The sequence below is a fragment of the Triturus cristatus genome, chromosome 1_2 (genome assembly GCF_964204655.1).
Source record: "Triturus cristatus chromosome 1_2, aTriCri1.1, whole genome shotgun sequence".
In the NCBI taxonomy this organism is placed as follows: domain Eukaryota; kingdom Metazoa; phylum Chordata; class Amphibia; order Caudata; family Salamandridae; genus Triturus; species Triturus cristatus.
The window spans coordinates 314,900,100-314,910,336 of NC_140580.1; positions in this window are offsets into that span (position 1 = coordinate 314,900,100).

Consider the following 10,237-nt stretch of genomic DNA (forward strand, 5'->3'; position numbering starts at 1 on the left):
GGCCCTGTGGAGACCTGAGAGACTGCTCTAAGGGGCTAGGGAGGTGCTGAAACCCATCTGACTGTGCCTGGGGTGAACTGGGACTAACCTAGAGAGGTTGTGTGGAGAAGGAAAGCCAGGGCATTGGTATTTCCCCCCCCTTTGATCTACCTCAGTTTAGGCCTCAGCCTTGTCCCAGCCAGGGAGTAGCCTCCCCCCCTCAAGCCTTCCACAACCCTACAAGCTGTGCCTGGGCCAAATCAGCCCTTAAGAAGTGAAGTGTCATCTGATTATATGAGGGTTGCTGTATACTTTTAATTATTTATTGGGGATACTGTATTTATTGAGTTTTTACCTATTTATTGTTGCACTATATATATAGGTCCACAGGACTGGTTGGTGTACAATATTTATTGATACAGTATTTATTGCCTCAAAATATTTAATTGTCTGTATATATTGCACTTGTATTTAGGCCCTGTTATTTATGATCACCCCTATTTATTTCAGCAAACAGCCAATATTTATTTGACCTGCACTATTTAAAATGTATATACTGTGATTGACCTATTTATTTTTCCAATCAGCAACTAAGAGAAGAAAGATAAAGAAGAATATTTTCATAATTTTTACGGTGTAGAGTCGTTTTTGGAACGGATGCACGCATGGTTCTTGTATGGGTATATTGTATGCTTAGCACTGCGCCTGTTTCCTGACCACTCGAGCCAAGCTACCACAGTGTGTCCGGAAGACCACCACCACCCTTTCAGAGTGGGAGTGGTTTTCCAACACTTTGGAAATAGTTTTCTGCTGATATGTAAGTAACCTTGGTAATCTGGTTGGGACAAGACCGCTCCTATTCCATCAGTGGGAAAGGTCTTTTCAAAATCCGGAAAACTGAGCACAGGATTATGGATATTGGTATTTGCATGACTGTTAGCAAATCGGTGAAGGGTCATGCCATTTCAGAGAAGTGAGAAATAAATCGGCAGTAGTCACCTACCAGGCCGAGGATGTATCGTATTTCTGTTTTTAGAAGAGAGCAATGGGAATGTTGCGTATAGCCTCAACTTTGCTTACTTGAGGATGGATGTGACCTTGTGTGCTAGAATACCCTAATTAGTTAATATGGTTTGTGGCAAGAAGGTTTTGTTTTTTTGGATTGAGGGTTAGGCCAGCTTGCATGAGGGTGGCTAAGATTCGCTCCAGGTGGACCAAATGTGTGTCCCAGTTGGGGATACTGCGATGTCTAAATAAGCGGCTGCATGCTGATGGTTTGCTTTTACTATAATGTCCATCAAACGTTGAAAGCTGGCTGGGGCACCATGAAGCCCAAAAGGAAGGACTTTAAAGTGATATAATCATGACGACATAGAGAAAGCAGTTTTTTCCCGTGCTGTTTGTGTACGGGGAATTTGCCAGTAGCCTTTGGTAAGGACATACATTTGGCCCTCCCCACCCTTTCTATTAATTGGTCGACCTTAGGCATAGGATAAGAATCAAACTTAGATGTAGCGTTCAATTGTTTAAAGTCAACACAAAAACGGAGACTGCCATAGGGCTTATTTATAAGAACTACGGAGGAACACTAGGCGCTTTGTGAGGGCTCACTTATATCTGCTATAAGCATGTCTTCGACCTCTTTTTCGATGGCTTGTCTCCTAGCAGCGGGAACCTTATACGGTTTTAGCCATACTAGTTTCCCTTTTTCTGTAACTATGTTGTGTTCTACGCGGGAGTGTGTCCTGGAACTTTTGACACAACCATAGGGTATTTTTTTTAGTAATGTCCTGTTGTTTTTGGGATGGGGTTAAGATTTGACCAGTCCGAACTTCCTCCATGGAAACATCTTCAAAGAGTTTGGGGAGATTGTCATGATTTTAGGTGAGAGTGATATTGCCTACCATTAGGTTCTTTTACTCTGTCAGTGGTTCCATATTTTTCTTTGTTGAGATTTACATGATAAATGTGTCTGTTACTGTGTTTAGTAGGTACTGCTACTCTGTGTGACTGGAGTAACCTTCTCCAGTATGGGGTAAGGTCCTTGCCAAGTGGCTAAGAGCTTTGTGCTGGTGGTGGGTAGAAGAATGAGAACTTTCTCACCTATGGGAAATGCTTTTAATTTCGCCCCTTCTCCTAGCCTCTTTTCTGCCTTTCTATAGCTTTTTCCATGTTTTGGTGCACGGTTTCCCATAGGGAAGTAAGGGTCTCCTTAAGTGACGCGGTGTAAGTCAAGAGCAGTTTACCATCATCAACTTCCTCTACCCATTGTTCAAAAGCCCTATCAAGAAGCAAGCGAGGTTTCCGTCCGAAGACTTGCTCAAAGGGAGAAAAAACAGTGAATTTCTGTACATGGGATCGAATAGCAAATGGGACCAATGGGAGTTTTTTTGTCCTTATCTTTTCCCGTGTCGCGTATGATTTTCTTTAATATGGTTTTGATAGTTCGGTTGTATCGTTCTACGAGTCCATCAGTCTGGGGATGATATACGACGGTACATATTTGTTGCACACCGAGAAGTTTGCAAACCTGTTTCATTAATTGGCAAAAAAGGAGTTCCCTGGTCGGTTAAGATTTCACGCGGAAAGCTAACTCTGGAAAAGAAGGTTATGGCTTGGGCGATGGATGGAGAGGTTGTGCTTGTTAGAGGTATGGCTTTAGGTTAAGGGGTTGCATAATCTACAATAACCAATATATACAGGTGACCTCTTGCAGAGGCCACTAAGTCCATTCCTACCCTTTGGAAGGGAACTTCAATAATTGGGAGAGGTCGTAATGGTGCTTCGTTTACATGTGGGGGATTAATTGGCACCTTGGGCACGAGAAACAGAATCCAGCCACCTCATGATATATGCCAGGCCAGTAGAACCAACCTAATATGTATTTCAGGGTATACTCCTAACCATAGTGACCCCCAACCGCCTTACTGTGGGCAAGGTACATAACATGTTCTCTAAAAGGCTAATGGCACTAGGAGTTGTTTAAGAGTGTGGCCACCACTTTGATGAACTCTATACAGTAACCCTCGTTTTACACAAAAATAGGGGCCCGCCTGGTTAGGGTTGTCCTCCTTCACTCTTTCCCAAGCATATTTCAAGGTACTATCATCCTTTTGAGATGTTCGGCAACTTCGAGGAGGAGCCATATCCACTTCTGAGGACGAGAGGATTGAAGTGACAGGGGGTCGAAGTTTTCTGGTGATTCTTTCGCTCCTTTCTTTTCTCTTTTTCGGGTTTTTGGGATCTTTACTTCGGGTGTTTCTATTTTAGAGAATAGGGCCTCTCCTAGCCAGTCCACTGTTTGCTTATCTTGTGGGGTATTGGCGAGGAACTCAGCAAAACGGGGCAACTCTGTTCCCAGTATCAGTTTTTCTGTTGGGTGGGGAACAACCCCTACTTTACATAATTGAGTCTCTCCGTCTACTGTCAGCAGTACTTCGGCAACAGGGTAGGACTTTATGTCACCATGTACACAGGATACTGAGACACTCGTTCCTTATTTGAGCCTGGGGCACCAACTCCTGGTAAATAACTGAATGTCGACATCCTGTGTCTAGTAATGCTTCCACTGGCTTGCAATTGAGATAGACAAGTTTCATATATTGATTCCTGATCCTCCCTGTCACTAATACTCTTCCTTTTGCATAACCCACTTCCATTGGCTAAACGATATCAGTCTTATGGGGGCAAATCTGGGATATGTGGCCCCATTCGCCGCAGCAAAAACACTGAGGTCCTGTACTGATGCCTGGAGCCTCTGGTTCAGGTTTAACTACAGGTTTTGCGTGACTATAGTGTTTTTCTTCACCACCCCGGGACATCATACGTGAAGATGTTTTGGATTGGGGTATGGGAGTCTTTTGGGTGGTGCTGCAAAAATCAAGGGAACGATGGTAAGCACACGCTAGCTCTATCGCCGATTGAGTTGTAAGACGGAGGTGTTGTTTCATCCAGGTACGCCTATTATAGGGTAAGGCCTCAAAATATTGTTCAAGGAAGACCTAAGTAACCTCCTCTACAGACGGTTTATTGGTTGTAGCCAGTGGTTCCCTAGGTCTTTAATTCTGTAGTATAGGGCCCTAGGATTGTCACCCGGGACTCATTTCTCCTTACGGAACCTGGTACGATAGTGCTCCTCATCACAACCAAGGCGTACTAAGATTGCTTTTTTAATCTCTGGATAGGGAGTGGTACCAGCTGGGTTAGCTGCCTGATAGGCTGCCTGTAACTCACCAGACAAAAGAGGAGCTATATATAGGCCCCATCACTCAGGTGGCCAGGCAGCACTGGAAGCTACTCTCAAATTCACAAAAAAGTAATCCGGGCCTCTCCTTCTTGGAATTTTTGTAGGACTGAACCCGGTAAGTTTGGGTGAACCCTAGCACTAACATCTGTAAGATGGAGTATAGGTGTGTCCTCTACCTGTTGATTGGCCGTAATCGGAGAGGCTTGCTCTTTCAGTGCGGTTTGGAACGCTACTTGCTCCTCTTGTGCAATCTTTGCTAGTTCCAAAACAAGCTGCAAGTCGCACTGCCGCTCAGCCAGCTGTGCTAATACGTCCTGCATAGTGATGGGCTGTGTCATTGTACTCTAGATACGGATCGCACTTCTGACACCACTGTGGGCTGTCCCCTCCCCTTCCTTTTTCGTGGGTTTGACTTGCAAGGGGGAGTATAAAGAACAGAGCGTCCGGATTATAACCCATAAGGGAAATGCATCTGTATTTTTTATTGTGAAAGAGAGCACAGCAGCAAAAAGTGCAACTAAACAATGCAGCTTGCTTCCAGCTTAGGGACAGGACCGTCTTGGGTTATGCTATTTAACCATCTTGACTAAGTCCTCCTGAAATAGCCTTCTTTTCTTGGTTTATTCCCAGCTTTGCCTGGGTTTTCCTGATGTTCCACAGTTCTCCAGTTGCAGGGCGTGTTATTGAAAAAGCCACAGGAAACTATGATAGAAGAGTAAGAAAACAATACCAACAAAAAAAGGAAGAATAATTAAATACATGTCGTGAACGAACTGTAGTCTGAATACTTAACAAAGTAGTGCCAACGTCACGCACCCGTGTCGCTGGTGTTATAAGGTTAGCTTCAGTAGCGCTGTGCACTTCCTGCCCACCACCTGTGTGCTGCCAGAAACTTAAATAATGGGACTTGTCTATGGCCAGACATGGCAGGGGGTGTACCGGAAGGTTCCTGATTAGGGACGTCAGTGGTAACAGAAGAGTCTTTCTCTGGTCTGTCGGCCAAGGAGGACAAAGTAGCGGGTCCAGTGACTTTGTCTAGGTAGCTTCTGCTTTCAGTTCCCTACGCCTGCTGGTCTGGCTCGTCCAGCACATTCCACACCTCCGACCGACGTCCAGCAGCACTCGCCCGACCTCCCCGATGCTCTTCTGGCCTCTAGCCTCTCAGCGCCGTCCTCCCCTTCCGTTTTGCGTACTGCGGACACTGGTACACTAAGCTCTGGTTCATTTTGTCCATCACTGGCCGCCATGTTGGTATCCGGGGAGGCGGAGAGTGCTGTACTACAGTTGATAAATGTATTACATGGTGAGGTTTCACAACCACACCATAAAATACACCCTATTTCCTCACATGTATGTTTTGTGTATCATGGTTGAAGCAACACCAATTTTGCTCCCTTGGAGCTTACAATGGAATCTGTAATTCTTGGATATCTTAGACGTTAAATCCACACCCGGTTTCTGGGCAGTTATCCATATAACTTTCCAAAGACGACAACTGTAAAACTGTCAATGCCTGGATGAAACTGGTTTTGCAGTCTGGACAGCCCAGTTCTTCCAATCTGCCCATTAGTCCCTGAATCCTAATTGGCATATCTGTCATATTTCTTCCCGTTACTCAATTCAGTGTCTTTTTGCTATGTCTAGTGTGTCTGGCTCAGTAAGACACTGCAAATATGGTTCCTTCTCTAGTTGCCCTACTTTGGAAAACCTAGGAGCCAGAATGTTGTGTTTGCTTTGACTTCACATAAAGCGTTGCAGCACAATTTATTGTGATATCCACCCGCAGAGTTATAAAGAGCCCTGTTCTCACCCATCAGACAGGAAGAGGCTGGGCAGGGCTACCCTTCTAAGTCCTGCTACACAGTGATGTAATCATCCGTGAGGATCAAAAGCAGAGCTGTACCGGAGAGTTTAGAACATGCAGGCTTCCCTGAAGCAGGACTTGTCTTATTCGGTTCTTTGGCTGGGGTGACAGTGTATTCCAAAGGTGAGTTAACTGACTTTTATGTCACACCACTGCCTAGTGCTGCAAAGTATGGGGGTATTGAATTAAGTATTCCCATCAGAAGTTTTGCCCTCAATTTGTAAATTTATTGTGTGAAGTTTTGTGAGCAGTAAGTTACCCACGTGGTCACTCAAATATACGCATTGACCACAGGCTACTTATTAAGTATGAAGCTTGTTGGAGTTGGCCCTTTTTGCAGGGTCATCCCTGAACTTTTTGCCTTCCTCCTGTATTTTGTGTTTTGTTTTAATGACTCTGGGCACTTTACCACTGCTGATCAGTGCTAAAGTGCATATGCTCTCCCTATGGTAAATTGATGTATGGATTAGTGTTTCCATGATTGGTTGGTTTTGTTTACTTATCAGACCCTAGTACAGTGCACTGTGTGCCCAGGGCTTGTAAACCAAATGCTGCTGGCGGGCTTGCAGCACTGGTTGTGCCACCCACAGCAGCAGCCTGTAAGTGTCTCAGGCCTGCCATTGCAGAGCCTGTGTGCAGTCTGGTACTGCCATGTTGACTGGGCAAGTGCACCCACTTGCCAGTCCCTAAACATTCCCTTTTCTGCATATTAGTCACCCCTATGGTAGGCCCAAGGGCAGGGTGCATTGTAGGTAAAAGCTAGGACAAACACTGATGTGTGTGGCATGTCCTAATAGTGAATTACAGCCATTTTCATGTTTCACTATTGCAAGGCTCCCTGTTCTTCATAGGCCAGAATGGGCAGTTTGATTATTACATCTTATAATCCTAACTGACTCAGGGAACTAGGTAGAAATTCGAGTTTAGTATGCCTGAACTCAGAATGATGAAATGCATCTTTTAGTAAAGTTGGTTTTAACATTGTGTTTGAAAATACCACTTTTAGAAAGGTTTTTTTTTCTTGTCTAACTGTCGAAGTCTGCCTCTGCTAGGTTGTGTATTCCTTGTCTGTAGTTTGAGTGACAGGGTCTGAGGGATTCCAGGAGAGAGGGTGAGTCAGCACAGGGCTGAATAGAGAGATATGCATGTAGATGGGTGGGAGGAGTTGCACCTGGGACCTGAATAGGGCTGTGCCTTCCCTCCAAAATGCTGGCTCCACCTCCTGTGGTGCATCTGATGTCCCTGGCCTGCACTGTGAATGGAAAGGAGTCATGTAAACGGAGTGCTCCAGGACTGACCAGGACTGGTTTGGAATAGGCAAAGGCCTATCTGTCTTCAGAGAACAAAGAGAAACTGTGTATAAAAAGGGGGACCCATACCCCAGAACTTTAGATCACTTTTGGGAAACCAGAAGAAACCTTTGCTGAGGAGAGGAACCAGAGAGACTGAGGAGAGACTATCCCTAAGCTTGAGGGATTGGCCTGCAGTGGTTGCCTGACTGCCAAAGAAAGGAGAGAGGAACTTTGTGTGTACTTTCATTAACTTGTGAAGGATCTCCAAGGGCTTGAGAAAGAGCTTGCCTCCTGCTGAAGTCTCAGGGACAACAGACTTCACCCACCAGCTCCCCAAGAGTTCTTTGGATGTGCCTGCAGTTGTGTTGGGCATTCTGAGGGACTGCGTGTCGCAAGGAGCTGGAAGCACGATGCACAAAGAAGAGTGTCGCCGAACTGCCGCTTCACAACTCGAAAGCGCCTCGCATCGCCGGAGAAGAGGATCGACGTCGCACCAGACACTGCCGCATCATCGGAGAAACATGTCGCAGCCGCTGTCGTCACATCGCTGGGAAAGCGTGTCGCTGCTGCAGTTGGCGCATCATTGCCGAAGCGCCTCGCATCCCCGGCGAAGAGGATCGACGTTGCAGCAGATGCCGCCCCATCACTGGGAAGCGTGTCTCAGGGCCTGCCGTGGCTCAGAAGAATCGTTGAGTCGCCGCACGGCCGTTGGGCGTGCACGCATCATGTCGCATCAAGAAGACGACGCCATCTTTGTTTCATCGCACTGGATCTTCATCGCATCACGGCGTTGCAGGTCGCATCGCCACGAAAGAGCAGTAAGAAACAGACGCATCACCTCCCCTCGCAGAGAAGAACCGACGCATCCCCTACGCATCAGCAGGGACCCGACGCATCACCGTTCTTGCGTGTAAGGAACCGATGCATCACTTTCCCTGCACCACTTTCGTTGTATAGCGTTACGCATCCTAAGGTACATTGAACTCAGTGTCGCATTTTACATCTGAAGAGAACTAAGCTAATTCTACCATTTTTTAAAGTACAGTATTGTGGATTTTGTCGTTTGTGGGCTTGTGTTAAATCTATAGAAAAATACTTATTGTTATTCTACAACTTGTGTGGTGTCCATCTGTAGTGTTGTCACTGGGTTACTGTATGTGTTCACTAATGCTTTACACACTGCCTCTGAGATAAGCCTGTCTGCTCGTGCCAAGCTACCAAAGGGGTGAGCCGGTGTTATTTTAGGAGTGTACCCCCTTACCCTAACTAGAAGCACGGGTCCCTATTTGGTCAAAAGTGCCTACCTCTGCCAACTAGAAACCCCCAGTTCTAACAAAGCTGAACGAAGTGGCCTACAGATGAAGGCTGGTTCAGCAGTTGATTAGATTTAACATTGATCATTATTGTGAGACTTTTATCTTATATATATATATATATATATATATATATATCCAAGTTGTCTGCTAATAAGCAACACGCACTCTCAGTCGCTGTACAGGTAACTTTTAATTAGCACTGTAACGCGTTTCGGGAGACACGCTCCCTTGGTCACACATATATATATATATCTTTTTAATGATGTGGGGGTTGCAGAGACTTTGAGGAAGCAAGTGATTTTAAGATGAGTTGTTGAAGAAGCCACTAAATAGGTAAAAGAAAAGCATGAGCTGGTAAAATCAAGAAACCTGTTTGTCATGCTGCTGACAACTGCGCAATAGACCGTCTTATTGAAGTGGTAGAAATAAATGCCAGTAAAACTACATTTATGACCTTTCACCCACACAGGTCCTTTAGGGGGGGGGGGGGAAGGTAAAGCTGGGCTATTTGGCTGGAGTTAGTTAAGAATTTAGACAGTCTAGGGATGCGGCTAGCAAATGCATTGTTATGGTCTTCCCAAATTCTTAAAGGCCAAATAACATTGAGGCACATGGGTCCAGTGGTCTTAAAAAAAAATATATATATCCTCCACATTTCTTCAAATATCACCAGTGCTAGAGATAAATATACAAATGGGTCCAGTGGTCTTAAAAAATAAAAAATCTTCCACATTCCTTCAAATATCACTAGTGCTGGATATATATATATACCGTGTAAGAGAAGTAGATATTACGCTTTATGGCACTGAGGTTTGGGGCACAGTTAACATCGTAAATTTGGCACTGGCGAAAAATAGGTTTATGAGATCAAACCTCGGTCTGCCACAAAGTACCCCACTAATACCTCTGAGCCTGTACTTGGGTGATAAGCATATAGTGCAGGTTGATAAACTCAAACCCCTAATTTACTGGGTAAGGCTCTGGTGTAACAAATCTCGTACCCTACAAGGAAGTACTTGCAGAGTTGAAAGGGACTGATAAGCCGTGTAAATTATCATGGTTTCACCATGTTAGGTGTTAGTTGTATTCAGTGTATTTGCATGTACTCCACCAATAAGGTACAACTCACTGACTAATACCCCGAAATCGGAAAGCACCACCTGTAGATACTTAGGAGCACAGGTGTATCATCTAGTGGGTGATGTTATTGATGGCACTATCGGTGGGACTGTGAGATCTTAGTTCTCAGGTAACCTTTTGGTGCTCTCCCCTATTAACAGCCCGCTGAATTGCATTGTCAAAAATGATAATGCTGCCTCTCTTTGTTTGTTATTACAATAATGTACCACACATTTTCCCAAAAAGACACTTTAGGGAACGAGACACCCTATTATTTGATCTGACCTGGGTTGGTGGTTGTCCCGGAGGGGCCCATGATATCTTAAAGCGGATCATTGAGCAAGGAGGTTGAGGGGACCCTGATTTTGAACTGTATTATTTAGCAGCCCAAAAACAGTGGCTAAACCAACGGCTGGCAGGG